Genomic DNA, 20941 nt, shown 5'->3' on the forward strand with positions numbered 1-20941 from the left:
CAGTGTTCACTGAGATTTGCCCTGCAGTTTACATGTATGCTATCAATATTTTATAGCATTTCTTATAGCTCTGTAACTGGTAATTAGTTCCATGTTGACAGAAGTATGTCCCATTACTCATTTATAGAGATGGCGAACCTCTCACCCTCTACTACATCCGGGTCGCTATGACCCGGAGTAGTACGGCTGCGCTGGGCCGGCAGTGCTCGTCTTTGATCACGCAGCTGTTGCCGGGCACTTTCTATGCGTGTGCATGACGTCATGTATGACGTCACACTCATGCGCAGAGAGTGTCCAGCAACAGGCGCGTGATCAAAGACACGCACTGCCGGCCCAGCGCAGCCGTACTACTCCGGGTCATAGCGACCCGGAAGTAGTATTTCCTCATAGAGATTCGCTAGCGAACAGTTCACTATCATCTCTACTCATTTACACTGGAGGTCAGAGCCGAGACAAGGTCCTTCAGCACCCAAGGCTGAGACACCAAATTGTGCCTCTCCATCCCTCCCACCCCAGCTGTCACACACTGATTGCTATTAGACTAAGAGGTTCCCCGAGGCCACCAACCCCCCCCCCCCTCCCCCTCCCCAACACCTTAATCTCTAGTTATCTAACTTGCAGTCACTGCCATGTATCCCCTTTTCTTATTTCTCTCTGATTCAAACACAATAGGGGAATGATAGCTGAGTGAGTTGTGCGCCCCCTCCTACACAGCGCCCTGAGGCTGGAGCCTCTCTTGCCTCTGCCTCGGCCCAGCCCTGCTGGAGGTAATTAGGGTCAAACATCTGCAAAAAATTCCTGTTGTTAGTATTGTTTAAATTAATGCAGGGGGTGGGGCTTCCACTATTTAGGCCACCAATAAATACAGCTGTTATAACAGAAGCAAACTCCCCAACTTATCCTTCCAATGACTTCTACAGACTGGGGATGATGTCACTGTTAGTTTTCACTTGACACCCACACCATGAGGGACTGAGTCTGCACATTGCCTCATTTGGGAAAGCAGTCAGGGGCGTAACTAGAAGGGAGCCGACCCGGCGCTCATAGGGGAACCCAGAGCTGGGGGGGCAACTACAAACCTTCCCTTCCTCCGATACAGGGGACTATCAGATCAGGTGGTTTTGTGGCTACACTTGTTATGGGTGTGAAGATCATGATGGTCACACTTATTATATGACCCTAGTGAGATGGTTCCTAAGGCTGTGAAGGACATCAAGGGGAGAGAAGGGGTGTAAACATTGGGGTGTCACATCAAAGTTTCACTGGGGGGCCCGATGAATTGTAGTTATGCCACAACAAACAGTGACACACAGTATATGCCTATGTAGAACTCGACTTCTGTACTTCTGTTTGTGTATACAGTGATACTTTTATTAAATATTTTAGGTGTGCTTTATATATACAGTACACATATACATACATATACTCATATACTGTATATTATATACACACACACACACACACACACAAAATGGGAAATCAGTTACAAGGGCTCTTGGTTACGCTTTAACGTGCTTAAGCTCACCAACTGCGCCAAAATGTCCCCAATCTGGCGAGTCCTACTCTAACCATGCATAAATGCTGGTTTTTATTAGCGCCCGGGAAAGGATGTTTAATATAATACTCTATATGGCAGTATCCAACTACTACAAAATAGGTTGTCCTACCTTATAGGTGTCCCTTTAGGCGCCCGGACACACGGACTTCTGCAATACAGGCACTGCTATTGACCTGACGAAGCGGCTGTGACCGTGAAACGCGTTGTCATCTAGTGCACCATTAAAATTATTCCGTTTTTACTTCTGATTGTCTCTATTTCCTAAAGGGACACCTATAAGGTAGGACAACCTATTTTGTAGTAGTTGGATACTGCCATATAGAGTATTATATTAAACATCCTTTCCCGGGCGCCTCCTACCTGTACCCAGCAAGTTTACACCCCTTTTGTCAGTAGGGGAGATTAGGCCGATTTTAGTCGACCGTTAAATCGTTTTCTTGGAGCAGCGACCACCTAGGACCTAAAGGCCGAGTGGGGACGGTACTTCCCCACCTGCGGACACAAGTGGTTGCCTTTACTGCAACCCACGTTTGTGAGTATATTTACTGCTTTTAATAGCTACATCCAGATCCACTAACCATATTGCACCAGATTGGGCTCCCGGATCTCTCTGTGTTTTTTCTCTCTACTATCCTACGGTTTTTATTAGCGTTCTAGTGGGAAGCATGGCAAAAGCCCAAGAGTGAACTAAATGGGAAAAAGGAAAATGAAAACCACCTCACTATTCTTACTAGCTACTGACTAAACTCTGAGCTCCGCTCATTTATATGCTTAACTGTGCTAGAGGTGGGCGTGGTTAGGTGAGGTGTTTTTAGAGGGGAACTGAAGTAAGAGGTATACGGAGGCTGCCATATTTATTTCCTTTTAATCAATACAAGTTGCCTGGCAGCCCTGCTGGTCTATTTCTCTGCAGTAGTATCTGAATAACACCAGAAACAAGCATGCAGCTAGTCTTTTCAGATCTGACTTTAAAGTCTGAAACCCCTGATCTGCTGCATGCTTGTTCGGGGGCTATGGCTAATAGTATTAGAGGCAGAGGATCCGCAGGGCTGCCAGGCAACTGGTATTGCTTAAAAGGAAATAAACATGGCAGCCTCCATATACCTCTCTTTTCAGTTCCCCTTTCCTTTTTCCCATTTAGTTGACTCTTGGGCTTTTGGAATGATTCCCACTAGAACGCTAATAAAAACTAGCATTTTATGCATGGTTAGAGTAGGACTCACCAGATTGGGGACACTTTGGCGCAGTTGGTGAGCTTAAAGGGACTCTATCGATTGACATGTTTTTTTTAAATTGAGATAGGAAATGTTTGGGAATGCTGCTAAGTGTTGGTGGTGTATACATCTGTATCTTTATCTCTCTGTTTACTGTATCTAATCCCTTTCACACTTTTCTGAGGGCAGTCTGCTGAATTCTGACGGCAGAGTCAGCCATGAGGGGAGGGGGGATTCCCGTCACAGTGCATCATTAACCTATTTTGGTTCCTACGTCCAGGAACAATGCGCGCTACCGCGTGCTCCCGCGGCCGATCGCGCGCGTGCACGCGCGCTCCCAGCCCGCGGTTCGTTAGCCAGGCAATCAGTGTATCGGGCTATGGTGCCCGATCACTGATTTCTCTCCCCCGCTGAAAAAGCGACAGCTTCTCTCGGAAGCTCGCTTTTTCTGGCTGTAACGTACCCCATACGTCGCTCTAAGTGTGTGTTACGCTTAGAGTGACGTCATGTTAACAAACTCATGGCCGCCATCTTGTGGCCAAAAAGTAAAACTACAACTAAAAGTAAAAAAAATAAAATTCAAACACACATTTACATTATAAATCACATGTTTACATCCCACCCTCCCAAAACTACCCAAATAAAATGTTTAATATAAAAAAAAAAACATTACAATAAAAAAAAAATGTAAATATTTACATAAGGGTCTAAACTTTTTAAATATCAATGTAAAGATGAAATACTTCTATATTTTTTTTATTTTAAGCTTGTAAATAGTGATAGATGCAAAACGGAAAAAATGCACCTTTATTTCCAAATAAAATATTGTCGCCATACATTGTGATAGGGACATAATTTTAATGGTGTAATAACCGGGACATATGGGCAAATACAATACGTGAGTTTTAATTAGGGAGGCATGTATTATTTTAAAACTATAATGGCTGAAAACTGAGAAATAATGATTTTTTTCCGTTTTTTTCTTATTCTTCCTGTTAAAATACATTTACAGTAAAGTGGCTCTTAGCAAAATGTACCCCCCAAAGAAAGCCTAATTGGTGGCGGAAAAAACAAGATATAGATCAGTTCATTGTGATAAGTAGTGATAAAGTTATAGGCTAATGAATGGGAGGTGAACATTTCTCAAGTGAAAACGACGGAACGCGAATGTGCTAAGTATCAATATCACGTGAAGTCACTTTAGATCACGCGAACGGTATGTAGATAACGAATTATTACTGTATACAGTACATTACGCGTATTAAACTTTGCACGTGCCGTATTACATGAACTCACATGTTAATGTAAGCATCATTGCTGATTTCATTACCAAACTCTATCTTATGATTGCGTGAAGCGCCATAGCTTTCAATGGCATTCCGCACTTAGCGCGCGAAGCGTAACGCCGTTCGCGTGATAAAACTTAACACGCGAACAGTGGAAACTGTTCATGCGCACAATGCTTTGCTTGCTCGTTTGTGCGTGCAGAGCCTTTACACTTGACTGATAACTGAGTTATCATGCTTTAGTGAATCAAGCCCTATGTGTGCAGAGAGCTCAGTCAGAGACAGGCAGAGCTTTCTCTCACAGAGAGCAGAGGAAATGTATCTTATGTGCAACATAAACATCTGTAATTGTGCGTGTGAAACTTGATATATGAAAACAAAAGCCTATCCGGTAATCTGCTCCAATATTACACTGTTCTTAGCATGTCAGGTTGCAGAGATTCTTACAGATTCATACCTCTGCAAATGATACATTCTAAACGTAGCTTAAATCTACACGCAAGGAATTACAGCTTTTGCCTCTGATATTTAACATGAAAAGTAGGAAAAGGATTACACAGCTATTTAGACATTATTTGTATTGTCATTTTAGAACACATGGTTTGATAGAGTTCCTTTAACCACTTGAGGACCCACCCTTTACCCCCCCCCCCCCTTAAGGACCAGCGCTGTTTGTTGGGATCTATGCTGGGTGGGCTCTACAGCCCCCAGCACAGATCAGCTGGCACGCAGAGCGATCAGATCGCCCCCCTTTTTTCCCCCCTATGGGGATGATGTGCAGGGGGGGTCTGATCGCTCCAGTCTGCAGGCATGTTGCGGGGGGGGCACCTCAAAGCCCCCCTCCGCGGCTAAATTCCCCCCCTCCCTCTCCTACCTGTCATGCCCAGTGATCCGGGCTGCACAGGACGCTATCCATCCTGTGCAGCCAGTGACAGGACGTCCCCTTTCACATGGCGGCGATCCCCGGCCGCTGATTAGCCGGGGATCGCCGATCTGCCTTACGGCGCTGCTGCGCAGCAGCGCCGTAGAATGTAAACAAAGGAGACATGTGTCTCCTACGTTTACATTTAGTCTGCGAGCCGCGATCAGCGGCTCGCAGGCTATTCACGGAGACCCGCTCCGTGATCTAACAGGAAACGGCCGCTCGCGCGAGCGGCCTTTCCTGATTAATTAGGGAGGCACCTGGCGACGCAGAACTGCGTCGCTGGTCCTCCAGCTACCACTTTGCCGCCGCACGGTATGAGTGTGCGGTCGGCAAGTGGTTAAGCGCGTTAAAGCGTAACCAAGAGCCCCTGTCACTGTTTTCCGGTTGTTTGCTGCAGCACCCTCTGTATTTACTGTATTATATATTTCTTATGGAGACTGGGGATCTCCAGTGCTGCGTGCATGGGCAAATTACTGACTGGTCCTCTTGAATCATGTAGTGATGGAAGGTTTACACTTCTATACACCCATCAGCTAGTACATTTCTGGAGTTTGTAGAATAATTTCCATCAAAACGAATGCCGTTTGACTGGAACATTGTCAAAGAATACCTAAAGGAAATGTTTTTTAATCTTCCTTTTATTGTTTAAGAAGAAAAACAATTGTAAGCGCTCTTCAGAGTGTGCTAATCAGGCTCCCCAAATGTTCATCCACACTGGTTTGTTTCTAAACATTGACAAATGGCTTTAATTATCTTGCATGAAATTATTTGACATTACGTTACAGGAGAGATAACAATGAAATTTCATACTATTGTTTTCTTCTTCGTGTCTATATTCTCCAGTGGCGTGTGGCTTTTTTCCTGCGCAGTTATTTGCATGAATACAATCATTTGGTGGTTTTGCTGCAGTTCAGCTGATGTGTCCTGCAGAGGAATTGGTGAGGGAGCCTGAATATATACTATGGTAATCGCTTGGCTAATTATTTCTAATGCTTCCAGAATCAATTTCAATCCTTCCGTTACCTGTTAAAAGACATCTAAAGTAAGAAGCGTTCTGTTAAAAGAGTACCTGCAGTGGGAAAAAGTGCCCCTAAGGCAGTACTTACCTTCGAGAGGGGGAAGTCTCTGGATCCTTACCACCCCCGATCCAGCGATGGCCTCCCAGAAAGTCAGACAACAAGCCCCGACAAAGGCTAGTGGATGGATTGCGCTGGCACACTATTGGCTTCCACCACTAGAGCCCCCGAACAGTGTGGGCCTCGCAAGGGCACAGTATCAGCTTCCTGCTCGGGCCCCCATTGGAAATCGCCGAGCCCAATCGGGCTTACTCTACTGCTCAGGTGCAGCCGCAGACTCGTGCCTGCGCAGTAGAGCGGAGTCGGGCTTGATTATTTTCGGGGAGTAAGCAGGAAGCTGATACTGTGTCTGCGGCTGCGCAATGCTTGCAATGTAAATATTATGGTGGTCATTTCTCCAGGGGAGCCAGCGCTGGATCGGGGCTGCAGAGGACGATGGTGGAAGCCTCATTAAGATCCAGAGGCTAAGGTAAGTACCCTCCAGGGGCAGTTTTGTCCTCATATAGGTTTCCTTTTAAGCCCCATTTCAGTCACAAATTTTTTCCAAGATCCGGGTAGGCACTTACTCACAGACTTTGATTAAATCATGTTTATAAAGCTACTTAATTAGCTAATGACAAATAAGTTACTTGCAAAATACCAATCAGGAGGCACAGACTACTTCCTGTATGACAAGACTATCTGTGTTATAAGGTGCAATTTTCTCAGACAGATTCAGTCTTTGCCTTCTCCTTGAAGTCTGCATAGTGAGAATGATGAAATGTAGGAATCAGAAGCTGCCACATTCAGAAATCCTTAAACAAAGCCCCTGTACTCTATTGCTCTTGGTCACATGCTTTAAAGTGTAATTGTTGGGCATAAAATCCAAACTCAATTCTACATTTCTATGGGTTAAATAAGTAAAAATGATGCTAAACAGGCAATCCAAAATTTTATAACCAATCTTACTTTTCTTTCCCAAAAGAATAATCAGTTCCCATGTCCCCTGCTCTTATTTCGTACATCTGCTGCAAAAGAGAAGTTGCAGAGCATGCCTTTTTTCCCCCCGTTAGTTCAGACGCAGTTAGTTCAGCCTGATTGGCTGAAGCCTCTATTCCTCCCACGCCTGTTCCTAATTGGCCGCCTTAGTGTGCCACCGTCCGCCCCCTCCCTGCACTCCCAACGCATCCATGGGCACCCCCCACTGCTGCCACATCCATGGGCATCCCCCTGCATTGCCCTCTACCCCGCAGCATTCCCCCTTCTCCCCAAAGTATTACAGAACGCAGAGGGGAGGAATAAAGGCAGTGCACACAGACTCACCTACTCATGGTTCCAGCTGCTGGAGTTACTGTCTATACTCTCTGCACTACCACCGCCCTGTATGGTGGTAAGCAATACCTCCCACTATGGAAAAACATGAATCTTCCTGATTGCTGATGTGCAATTTTGTATTAGTAAGGGAGTTGTGTATTTGCAGCATATTTTACATGAGGGTCATTTGAACTCGTTTGCAAAATGGTGCTCATACTGTTTTGTATAGAAATCTGCATCTTATGCATGCACTGAATAGTCAGCTTGCTTCTATACCTACAGTTATGGTTGATGCTAGTATTTTTATATACTTTTAAATCTATCCTCCAAGAAACTTTTATTAGTAATATACAATGCTATTATTTTTCCTATAGCTAGTAAAAGGGTTAATCAAAAAAAAAAGGGAAAAAAAAAGTTTGAGATAACCTCTCTACTGCTCAAGCATGGGCTGTCTCCACCTGCGCAGTAGAGTGCAGCCAATCAGGCTAGACTATTTTCCGCTAAAGCCCGAGATGGAGGCCGATACTGCTTCTGAGCAAGGGGCACACTGTTTGGGGTACGCAGCGGTGGAAGCCGTAGTGTGCCTGCGCAATACTATCCAGGGGGTAGAGCTGGACTGGGGTGCTAAGGAGGATGTGGGAACCCGCATTAGTATCCAGAGGCTTCCCCCTCCTGAAGTAAGTACCAGTACTCCCTAGGGAAAGTTTCTTTCACTACATTTTCTTTCATTACAAGGTCCTGACATCACACTGTGAGAGCCTTGTTGCATTATGGTTAATAACAGCTGTTTACAGCTGTTTGCAACTGAAAAAAAAGCAAGCAGCTTCTCCTTCCACTGACATCTCCTGCCAGCAGTAAAAATGTCACCATGCGATAAATGTCAGAATGTATATCAGGGAGAGGAAAGATTTTACAATGGGCAAACACTGACTACATCATTTATACATAATTATTGTAAAAATAAAGCACTTTTGTATTACATTATTTTAACTGGAGTTCCGAATCTTTTAGTACCTACCTGTATTAATAAACTAGGCCTGCAAAAAAAAACAAAATAATAATAATAATAATTATATATAGTATACATTTCTTTTTTTTATAAAGCAATTAAACAATGCCTTTTTTCAGACATATATATATATATATATATATATATATATATATATATATATATATATATATATATATACAGAGGGGCTGCAGCACACAACAGGAAAACAGTGACAGGGGCTCTTGGTTACGCTTTAACGCGTTTAAGCTCACCAACTGCGCCAAAGTGTCCCCGATCTGGTGAGTCCTACTCTAACCAGGCAAAAATGCTAGTTTTAATCAGCGTTCTAGTGGGAACCATACCAAAAGCCCAAGAGTCAACTAAATGGGAGAAATGAAATAAATTAAAAACCACGCCCACCTCTAGCACAGTTAAGCATTTAAATTAGCGGAGCTCATAGTTCAGTTAGTAGCTAGTAGAAGGTGAGGTGTTTTTATTTTATTTCATTTCTCCCATTTAACTGACCCTTGGGCTTTTGGTATGGTTCCCACTAGAACGCTGATTAAAACTAGCATTTTTGCCTGGTTAGAGTAGGACTCACCAGATCGGGGACACTTTGGCGCAGTTGGTGAGCTTAAACGCGTTAAAGCGTAACCAAGAGCCCATGTCACTGTTTTCCTGTTGTGTGCTGCAGCACCCTCTGTATTTATATATTTCTTATGGAGATTGGGGTTCTCCAGTGCTGCGTGCATGCTTTGCATAGTATTGCATAAAATTTGGTCTGTGCTGCTCCCCCCTGACATATATTATATATATATATATATATATATATATATATATATATACATACACATATACATACATGCATACATACATACATACATACATACACACATACACACACACACACACACAGACACACACACACAATGCCTTGTCTGAAAAAAGGCATTGTCTAAATGCAGTAGCATAGCAATAGGGGATGCATAGGTAGCAACTGCACCAGAGCTCCTGGACCAGAGGGGCCCACCCCCAACAGCTTTATTAGCTCTTTATTGACGCTATGCTGGTTATGATCACCCCTATATCTGCTTCGATTAGTAACAAGACAGAGATGCGTGGCTTACTGATAGACCATATCTAATTTTTGCTCCAAACTTTTGTCTGATGAAGTGGGATCGAACCTACAAAACCTGTTGCAGCATTGTGGAGGATTTTGAATAAATTATTTGTTGTAAAATTCAACAGTATCTGTGTCTACTTGAGGAAAGTTAAGTCCACCACTACTTTTTCCTTATAAACAGTTTTTAACTCATTTTATACTGTGATTGGCGCCTCTGTTCAGTTGATTGTCTAGTCCACCCTTGTTGGAGGAATGATATCCCAATTTTTTTCCTATCTACAGTGAGCAACTTCTTAACTTGAGGGGGTCAGGTCTAATCTCCCCATCTGTCAACAATGGTTGCCTTTGTGGTAACCCACGCCTGTGAGTATAAACTTTGTTGCGACCTTGTATTTTTATTATGCACTCTCAACATACTACTACACAACTGTGGGCTCCCGCTGTTCCTTCTTTGTTTCATTAATAGACTGTTCTCCTTCCCGGCCTGCACCTCTCTGATGTCCTTGCCAGGCTTAGGTGCTCCATACAATTGTTACATATATTGCTTAACGGGGCCCAATCTAAAATGCACACTGAGGCCCAGAGCTCCTATGTTACGCTACTGTCTAAATGGCAACATATGCTGCTCAAAAACCTGTATATATAATTTTGCATTAATGGTGGTTCACCAGATGTGTACGCTACTAATGCCATGGGCACTAATGCACCCTCATAACAATATAGATATTGGCTTGGGGACTGCGAGCTGATAACAAGCTGGATAGACATCAAAGCACGGTTTTCTATTTTGCCTCTGTCCATCTTAAATAAGCTTAGGCCCAGATGGCAGCCGTGTTTCTATACCATGTTTATATATAGCTAATCTTCACATGTGACTAATGCTGGAAATACACGATGAGTTCTTTTGGCAGACAGATGGCTCGAGAGATAATTTCAACAGGTCCGATCTAATTTTGATAGTTTTTCTCATACAAAGTGATTGGAAATCGATTGGAAAAACAATGACAAAAACGATCGAAAAATCGATCGGCCAGTAACTCTGCCCAAAAAAAGCCCCCCCAAAAAAGCAACTCATTGTGTATTCCCAACATAACTCTGTTCACAGACCCTGGTTTTTGACTACATAATTTGATTTGCATTACAGAATCATATTTGTTTGGTTTTTTTTTGTTTGTTTGTTTTTTTTGTTTTAGGAATTGATTACAATCTGAGAGGAATCGATCGTTTAGCCACATCGGGCGACAATCTGTAAAGGTGCCCATAAATTATTTGATTTCCTCACTTGAGTGACCATCAGGGCCGGATTTGTACTTTTTACTACCCAAGTCCCACTCTCACCAACCGCCCCTCCCGTGTCGCAATAGAGCCTGTACATGTAAAATAGCCCTGCATATGATTATCTACAACACAGAACGAAAGCTGGTCACATGGTGGTTTGGGGTAATTATTTATTTCTCCATGTATCTGTGTGGGTTTCCTCCAGGCACTCCAGAGTCCTCGCACACCCAAAAAAACATAGATAAATTAATTGGCTTCCCTCTAAATTGGCCCTAGACATACTGTACATACACTACACGATACAGACATGGACATACAGTCTATAGACCGAGACATACAGACATACAGTATGACTATGCTAGGGATTAGGGACAGTACAGTGACCAGACAATATACTCTGTACATCGCTGCGGAAGATGCGCTATATAAATACTAAATAATAATTTATTATTAGCATCTGTAAATAGCTATATAGCTATATCAATTCAGAGGACAGAAACAAATTTCAAGTCTCATAAACCCATTCCAGTAGAAGGGTACATACTGTATATTGTCAGTATATAGATCAGTACATCAGTTCCAAGGCTTGAAAAAGGAGAAAGGAATTTGGCACCAAAAGACCTGTTCCTCTGTAAAAGGAACAGCCAGTACCCAGTTTTTACAAACCTTTTAAAGGGATACTGTAGGGGGGGGTCGGGGGAAAATGAGTTGAACTTACCCAGGGCTTCTAATGTTCCCACGCAGACATCCTGCGCCCGCGTAGCCACTTCCCAATGCTCCGGCCCCGCCTCCGGTTCACTTCTGGAATTTCAGACTTTAAAGTCTGAAAACCACTGCGCCTGCATTGCCGTGTCCTCGCTCCTGCTGATGTCACCAGGAGCGCACGGCGCAGGCACAGACCATACTAGGCTTGTGCTATACACTCCTGGTGACGTCAGTGGGAGCGAGGACACGGCAATGCAGGCACAGTGGTTTTCAGACTTTAAAGTCTGAAAATCCAGAAATGAATCGGAGGCGGGGCCGGAGCATCGGTGAGTGGCTGCGCGGGCACAGGATGTCTGCGGGGGACCAATAGAAGCCCCGGCTAAGTTCAACTCATTTTCCCCTGACTCCCCTACAGTATCCCTTTAAAGTGATACAAAGGGCTCATTCACACTAGGCAACGCATGCATGAATGTAATTTCATACATGCATCGCAATGTGCTAAATCGCATAGGTCGGCAGCTTCCATTCTATTTTTAAAAAAATGAATGCGTCATGTGCTTGGATGTTCCCAGCTGAAATACAATGCAGCACACAGGAACGAAAACTGTAGTGTGATTGGCAACATGAAAGTCTATAGACTTTCAAGCTACCTGCATTGCAGGCATTATGTGTGGTGCTGTCCGTCAAAACACACCGCACATGGGGCTTGATTCACAAAGCTGCGAAAACTGTTATCACAGCCACGCTATGAGCTTGCACTCGTTTTGCCAGTTTTTCTCATGCAAAGGTTTGCGCACGCAAAATGTCATGTTTGCAAAGGTTAACACGCGATAAACTTTGCGTTAGCGCGAGAACACTAAATTTTGCGCACGCAAACCTCTATGTGCGAAAAAACAGCAAAACTCGCGCAAAGCTCGTAGCGCGGCTGTGATAACAGTTGTCACAACTTTGTGAATCAAGCCCATGGTGTGAATGAGCCCTAAAGCAATTGCAACTGCCATCTACGGATAGTTGATCTACGGATAGTTGCCGGTAACACCGCCCCAGCCATTGCCCCGCCCTAGTCCTCGGCCTTTGTGGCCTGCCCACAAACCCGGCCCTGGTGACCATTCGATACGGTAATTTTATCGGATCGGGGAGAATCGATTATGTTCCATTGTGCCCGATCGATGGAAATTGGTCAAATCGACCAATTTACTCAATCAGGCAAAATGGAAAAAAGCGGTCCATGTCAAGAAGGTAACATGATGGCGATACAAGGTTGCCCCTGTATGTAGCACCTCAGCTACGGCCTACAGTCATGGAGTTAAAAACTGTATAGAGCATCAGGGGCCACCAGAGAAGGCTTGGTGGCAGAGACAAAACTAGAAGGGAGTAGCCCCTGCAATCCTCAGGGGGCCCAGAGCTGTCGGGGGCCCCTACTACCACTGACCTTCCCTTCCTCCGATACAGGGGACTGTACTCAGATCAGGTGTTATGGTCGCGAAGATCAGGATGGCCACACTTGTTTTATGACCCTTGTGAGATGGGGCCAAGGCCGTGATGGGCACAAACTGGAGGGAAGGGATGTGAACATTGGGAGGGGGGGCATCAACGTTTTGATGGGGCCCCCAAGAATTGTACGTATGCCACTGCTTGGTGGGCTACATTTGGACCCCAGGCAAAACTTTGGACATGCCTGCTTTAGAGGCAATCCTAGAGCCACATTAATCCATGCCATGCACTTATGAGGATGAACCAATCTGAAATAGTCTGTAAGCGTGCTGGATTATTGTGGCTCTGAACAATTAACCTCCCTGGCGGTAAGCCACGCAGGAGGATTTCTCACGCCCTGCTGGGCCGATTTGCATAATTTTTTTTTTTTTTTTGCAATACGCAGCTGTAACGATTGCGGAATTATTTCCGAGGTCAGCGCACAAGATGTGTGCTGACACTGCGGAAATCCTCACAAGCGTACAAAACAACAGAACCCAGCTTTGGTGTAATGCACTTGTAGAGGGAAATTCCCACCGGCAGATGGAGCTGTGGATTGCAGAGTAACAACCCCTCTGCACTGCCACAGATGCCAGTTGGGAATTGTACGAATTGCAACAATGCAGGGCAAGATAGCCCTGAGAAAGAGAGAGTGAGCACAGCGACAGAATGTATGTGTGTCCACCAATCTAGTCGCCACCCAGCGACGGTGAACACACAATAAGACAGAGCAAATGAACAGACAGGACTAACTACACGCGGTCCCCACACATTAAGCACAATAGTGACAAAGTGCGTGCTCGGCACGGTCACTATACGAGAAGCGCAATAGCGACAAAGCGTACCAACCCTGACTAACCAAAGAAACACGAAAACAAAAGAGAACGTGAACGCTTGCTAAACAATTCCCTCACCGAGACTACAGCAAGCGTTCGATCCAGACAAGGCAGACAGAAGGAGTAACCAGTAGCAACCGCAGCTATGGCCTACACTCCTAGACAGAGTACAGAAGGAACCACCGCCGCTACCGCCAGGGCGAATGCGATCCAGACAGACAGACGGATGGAGCAACCAGTAGCAACCGCTGCTCTGGCTTGCACCCCTAAGACAGAGTACAGAAGGAACCACCGCCAGTCCGCCACTACCGCTAGGGCGAATGTGATCCCAACAGACAGTACGATTTCCTGTCGACCGCCGCTGGCGACAAGACAATCGCAACAGACAAGACAGAACTAGGCAATACAGATAATCAACAACCTAACTATGCTAGAAGGAATGCTAGTGCACTCCCAAGGATTACTCTAAGATAATCTTAACAAACAATATGCAGAGGGCTGAGACTCAAGGTAAGTCTAGCAGGAACAAACCATCATGACCAGCAAGGGATTCTGGGTGGAAATGGTATTTATACTGCAAGCCATCAAAGGAAGCAGCTAAGCAATTTTCATGCCAAGTGGATGCAAATTCCTCACCAGAGCTCAGCAAGTTGCAGAGTGAAGACAGGTCTCCTTTCCAGGGACATGCCGCACTCAGACTTACAAAATGGTCAAAAAGCTGTCTGCCTGTGCAGACAGCAGAGCAGATCATTACAGCAGCTAGCACTTTGCTAGCTGCGTGTGCACTCCGATCGCCGCCGCTCCACGCAGACTAGCCGCCACTCGCCACGCCCCCCCCCCCCAGACCTCGTGCGCTGTCTGGCCAATCAGTGCCAGGCAGCGCTGAGGGGTGGATCGGGACTCCCCATGATGTCACGACGTCGGTGACGTCATCCCGCCCATCGCCATGGCGATGGGGGAAGCCCTCCAGGAAATCCCGTTCTTTGAACGGGATTTCCTGATCGCAGATCGCTGGAGGCGATCGAAGCGGTTGAGGGGATGCCGCTGCACAGTGGCTATCATGTAGCGAGCCCTGGGCACTGTATCAGTTCATAAAGAACCCTTTTTAGAGGTAGTATTGATGAATCCTGATCAAATGTATGGGGAATATCAATCCTGAGTCCTATTGGCCCCTTCTTACGGTTAATTCACACGATTAGATTTTCTGGCAGATTTCTTGCCAGATCGACTACTTCCAGCATGTCCGATCTGATTTCCAATCTATTTTCCGTTCACTTCCATGGAAAAATCGATCGGAAAATCGATCGGAAATTAGATTGGACATGCTGGATTTAATTGATCTGGCAAGAAATATGCCAGAAAATCGTGTCCATTTGAAAAGGACACCTGGAAAAAAGGCGCCTGGTGTAGTTCAGCCCATATATGCCAAATTTGGCTACAAAGGGCACTTGGTGTAGCCCATATATGTCAAATTCGGCTACAAAGGGCACCTGGTGTAGCCCATAAGCTAAATTTGGCTACACAGGGTGTCTGGTGTAACCGAAAAAGCTAGTTTTAGTTTATAAAATGGATGATGTTATAGGTAAAATTTGTTGGGCTATAAAAGGGCTCTAGATATAGCTGAGACAAGTGATTACTATGACCTAACTTCTCCCTACTCTCACACAGAACCCTCCCCTGATGGTGCCTAACCCCAAGAGCCACCCTGTTGGTGCCTAATCCTAACCCCCCCCCCCACCTGGTGGTGCCTAACCCCCCTGGTGGAGCCTAACCTTAAGACCCCCTGTGATTACTATGACCTAACTTCCCCCAATCCCCCTACTCGCACACAGAACCCTCCCCTTGCGATGCCCCCCCCCCCCCAGTGGTGCCTGACCTTAAGACCCCCCAGTGATTAATATGACCTAACTTCTCCCTACTCTCAGACAGAACCCTCCTCTGGTGGTGCCTAACCCTAATACCCCCCTGGTGGTGCCTGACCCTAAGACCCACCCCAGTGATTACTATGACCTAACGTCTCCCTACTCTCACACAGAACCCTCCCCTGGTGGTGCCTAACCGTAACACCCCCCTTGGTGGTGCCTAACCCTAAGACCCCGACTGGTGCTGCCTAACCCTAAGACCTCCCTGGTGGTGCCTGACCCTAGGTCCCCCCCCCCCCATGATTAATATGATCTAACTTTCCCTACTCTCACACAGAACACTCCCCTAGTGGTGTCTAACCCTAACCCCCCCCCCCTTGGTGGTGCCTAACCCTAACCCCCCATGGTGGTGCCTAAGACCCCCCCCGGTGGTGCCTAACCTTAAGACCCCCCCCCCCCCCCAGTGATGCCTAACACTGAGCCCCCCTCATGATTACCATGACCTAACTTCTCCCTACTCTCACACAGAATTCTCCCCTGCTGGTGCCCAACCCTAAGACCCCCCAAGTGGTGTCTAACCCTACTTATGATGCCTAATCCTAACCCCCAACCTCCCCCCCCCCTTCTGCACCCCCAAATAAAAAATCTCAGCTATAAAAGGGTGCCCTTTTGTAGCAGAATCAAAAACCTTATAGCCGAATGAAAAATATTGGCTACAAAAGGAGTGCCCTTTTGTAGCCAAATTAAAAACAGTGTAGCCGGAAAAAAAACTTGGGCGCCTTTTTCACCACCTTGTAGGCTTAGCCCCTATTTGCAGAAATAACAATGAAGTCTATGGAGATGCCTTTTTCATACTGATGGCTCAAGTGCCCTTATTATTATTATTTAGTATTTATATAGCACCGACATCTTCCGCAGCGCTGTACAGAGTATATAGTCTAGTCATGAACTGTCCCTCAGAGGGGCTCACAATCTAGTCCCTACTATAGGCATATGTCTATGTATGTATCGTGTAGTGTATATATTGTCTAGGGCCAATTTAGGGGAAGCCAATTAACTTACCTGTATGTTTTTTGGGATGTGGGAGGAAACCAGAGTGCCCGGAGGAAACCCACGCAGACACGGGGAGAACATACAAACTCCTTGCAGATGTTGACCTGGCTGGGAATCGAACCAGGGACCCAGCGATGCAAGGCGAGAGCGCTAACCACTACGCCACCGTGCTGCCCTTTTCAACTGATTCCAGAAAATCTCATTGTGTGCATTAGGCATTACTGTGTATAGGAAGGCATTACACTGGTACAATGCTAAGGCATTTATTTTCTATACTCTGTGAAAGAGTTAACAGACTAATGCCTAAACAATAAATTAGGGCAACGATTTCCAAGCCTATAAATCCCTGCTGTCATATGGTAATAGGAAGGATTAGGTTGCCGATCATTCACTACGCATACTTGCTTATCAGAGTGTCAGTGCATAGATGATTAACTGCAAAATTGTCAAAAGGCAGCATGCTTATATGTGACGTCCTTGGCACTATATCTCACTTGTCTGGCAATTAATCAACTATGTGAAGCTATGGATATTGTCCCTGGCTAATTTTTTTTTCTTCTGAATTTAAAGCTCTTGTAAAGATGAGTGTCTGCACACAGAGAGTGTCTGATTATTGGTGATCTGCAGTATCACCAACAATACAGACGTAAACGGTATACCTGATTATTAATGATCTGCAGAATCACCAATAATACAAGTATGACTAACCTCTGGACACCTAACCAGTGTAAGTGTTTGGGTGCAACTGTAACTTTATTAGTTTGGTCAGACCTTGCCAGAGGAGTTGGGGAGGTACTAACAGTGCACTAACCGTGCACTAGCGTACAAGTTCCAGCAGGCTGGAGAGTACAATACTGAAGAGGCTGAATCTCCTGGGGAGCGGGTGATTCAGACACCACTGCAGGCTCGAGGGCACCCGTGGGGCGGGTGACCCAGACTGAACAGCAGCCAAGGAGATACAATGGGCCTGATTCACAAAGCGGTGATAACTCAGTTATCACGCCTAAAAGACTTTAGGCATGATAACCTTTGCACCACACTGGTGAAAAGCCAGTTTAGGCGTGATAAGTTTAGGTGTGATAAGTTTAGGTGTGATAAGTTTAGGCATGCTAAGTTTAAATAAGTGTAGATAGCGTGCAAAGTCCCGCACGCAAAGCAGCGCCATTAAACTCTATGCGAAGTGCACCAGACTTTGCTAGCGCAAAACTTTTGATCAGCTGTGCACTGCGGTGCTAACGCAGTTGGTGCTTAAACTTATCATGCCTAAACTTATCACACCTAAACTTATCATGCCTAAACTTATCACACCTAAACTTATCACACCTAAACTTATCATGCCTAAACTGAGTTTAGGCGTGATAAAGGGCTTTTCACCAGGGTGCTAACTGTTAGCACCGCTTTGTGAATCAGGCCTAATAACTTAACTTGACAGATGCCCTACTAGAGCAGGTAGTTGAAGCTGTACAACAGCTTAGCAAAACTGTTTCACCAGAGGAGCTGGTGTAAGCAGTACCTCACCAGTGGCGAGGGCCCACTGGTGAGTAGAGTGGTCAGGCAGGCAAGGTTCGGCAACAGAGAGGTAAGTATATACAAAATCGTGAGACAAGAGAGTAATCGGTAATCAGGCAGAGGTTCAGCAACAGGAAGGTACGTATCAGTATAGAATCGTGAGACAAGAGAGTAGTCGGTAATCAGGCAGAGGTTCAGCAACGGATAGACAGATGGGCAGAAGTACAGGATCAGAAGACAGGTACAGAGTCAGAGTGCTAGCCAGAGTCAAATACAGGAAATCAATACAATAGTAATATCCTAGCCTGGGTGTGACGTCCTTGGTATCAACACCCCGGCCGGATCAAGTCTATACAATAACAATAACAAGAGCAATTCCTAACTTGGTGTGAAATCCGTAGCATCAACACCAGGGAAGCTATCTAAGGTCTGCGCGCTAACACGCAAGTATTCACGACGACAGACAAAGTATCAATGCAGCCCGGCTGCTTATGAATCAGAGGAGACCTCACTGGCACGCCCTCCTCTCAACAGCCAATCCTGGGAGCTGTGAGTCTCCTCTGATGTCAGCCGACCAGCAGGTCAGCTGACGGGCTTCCTCCCCGCATAAAGTTCTCGTCTATGCGCGCGCCATGGCGGCCCCCCTGCATGGGAGAACGTTCCTGCACGCTGAACGAACGGATGGCCGCATGGAGGCAGCTGCGGCGGCGGTGCTGTTCGCCGCAGCTGCCTCGGATATTACAGCTCTTTTCTTCTTTCCCTGCATTCCACTAAGAAAAACAGACACAAGTTGGTTTGCTAAGGTTGCTTGTTACCGGTTTCAGTTCCTCGCAGTGGCTAAGTTTCAGTTTCAGCGATGAGACAGTGCACCTGTGTGGTCCTGGCCGTGTGCGTCCTCTCTCACGTTGTTGTCCTGCACATGCGCAAGAAGAGAAATCTCACACTGTGCATGCGCAGGACGGTGACGTGAGTGAGAGCCAGGGCCGCATAGGCGCAGTGGCTTAGTGACTGGTCAGTTGCCGAAAACGAAACTTAGCCGCTGCGGGGGACCAGAGGATAGTTCCAGGACAGCGAGTGGCTGCAGGTGGCTGGTAGAAAGCCCAGATAAGGTTAAGGTTCCCTTTGAGAAACTTCAGTTATTTATGCAAAAGATCTTCTCTGAGCTCTCCTACCCAACTTGGGTCAAATACAGTCCTGTTTCCTAAAGCGCTTAAACAGCCAAGAAATAATGAGAGACAGCTTGAGATATGGTTTTACTGCAGTTCAATGGGTCCTTAGCTCTGCTCTGTTTTATAGCTTAAAAGACAGTGTGTGTTTTGCAAACTAAAAAATGACAGAATGATGCAATGTTATGAAAAAAAAAAAAGATATATAACTGAAAATAAAATATGAGACTTTTCTTTGCTACTAACGTTCTATTCATGATTCGTACCACACGTACAATTCATTATATCATAAGTTTGTTTTCACTTCAGGTTTTCTTTATATAACAGGTGAAGAGCAATATAATGTGCAGCACTAAAAAACACAGTATTAGTAGTAATTGATGGAAAGTTCTCACCACATCCAATCATCTGCTGAAAGGACCTCCTTCATGGTAGTACAACATCTATAAGACAGAAGAAAATTATACATCAGTTTGCAGGAAAAAAAAAACAACCACTGTCAAGTTGTACTTTATTGTACCACTAGCATCGGTACATGTGCTGGGGCCAATCCACGGCTGTTTCCGGTAGAGATGAGCGTAATGGCGTAATTACGATTTCGCGAAATTTTGCGTAATTAGTGTAATTACGTTTATGGCCGTAAGTACATAATCGTAATGAAGACGGATTTCGCGAAATTTCGCGTAAGCGTAATTTTCGCGTAATTTTCGCATTGCAACGGGTATTACGAAATTAATGCGTATGGCCTTGCTCCCGAAGCGGAAAAGTTGACGCATGGATCAATGTTAGGTAGGCGCCGACTTTAAGGGTTAATAGCAAAGCCCCCTTAAATGCTAAGAGCCTCAAATTTGGAGAATATATTAAGGAGATCAGAAGGAATAAGAGGAAAAATTTTTTTTTTTCAAAAAGACCTTATAGTTTTTGAGAAAATCGATGTTAAAGTTTCAAAGGAAAAATGTAAACATTTAACCACCCTGGCGTTCTGATAAGATCGCCAGGGCAGCTGCGGGAGGGTTTTTTTTAAATAAAAAAAAAACTATTTCATGCAGCCAACTGAAAGTTGGCTGCATGAAAGCCCACTAGAGGGCGCTCCGGAGGCGTTCTTCCGATCGCCTCCGGCGCCCAGAATAAACAAGGAAGGCCGCAATGAGCGGCCTTCCTTGTTTTGCTTACATCGTCGCCATAGCGACGAGTGGAGTGACGTCATGGACGTCAGCCGACGTCCTGACGTCAGCCGCCTCCGATCCAGCCCTTAGCGCTGGCCGGAACTTTTTGTTCCGGCTACGCTGGGCTCAGGCGGCTGGGGGGACCCTATTTCGCCACTGCTCGCGGCGGATCGCCGCAGAGCGGCGGCGATCAGGCAGCACACGCGGCTGGCAAAGTGCCGGCTGCGTGTGCTGCTTTCTATTTCACTAAAATCGGCCCAGCAGGGCCTGAGTGGCAGCCTCCGGCGGTGATGGACGAGCTGAGCTCGTCCAGACCGCTCAGGTGGTTAAAAACCCGCCGACTTTAACGGTTAATAGCAAAGCCTGCTTAAAGTTTAGGAACACCAAATTCCCAGGGTATATTAAGGGGATCAGTGGGAATAAGAGG

General features: G+C 45.7%; 1 protein-coding gene across 10 annotated transcripts in view; it reads right to left on the reverse strand.

Annotated features, from left to right (window-relative positions):
• Positions 1-20941, reverse strand: part of GABRP (gamma-aminobutyric acid type A receptor subunit pi) — a 321182-nt gene that overhangs the window by 248352 nt on the left and 51889 nt on the right. For 4 of the 10 annotated variants that reach the window (XM_068256860.1, XM_068256851.1, XM_068256852.1 and 1 more), the window contains one exon: positions 5794-6006. The exons of 1 other annotated variant lie outside the window; for it this stretch is intronic. The gene's annotated coding sequence lies outside the window, so the exon portion shown is untranslated. Of the gene's footprint in view, positions 1-5793; positions 6007-19743; positions 19792-20941 lie in introns of all 10 variants that reach the window. 5 more of the 10 variants (XM_068256854.1, XM_068256855.1, XM_068256858.1 and 2 more) reach the window with 2 other exon arrangements.

Source organism: Hyperolius riggenbachi, chromosome 10 (assembly GCF_040937935.1).
Source record: "Hyperolius riggenbachi isolate aHypRig1 chromosome 10, aHypRig1.pri, whole genome shotgun sequence".
NCBI lineage: Eukaryota > Metazoa > Chordata > Amphibia > Anura > Hyperoliidae > Hyperolius > Hyperolius riggenbachi.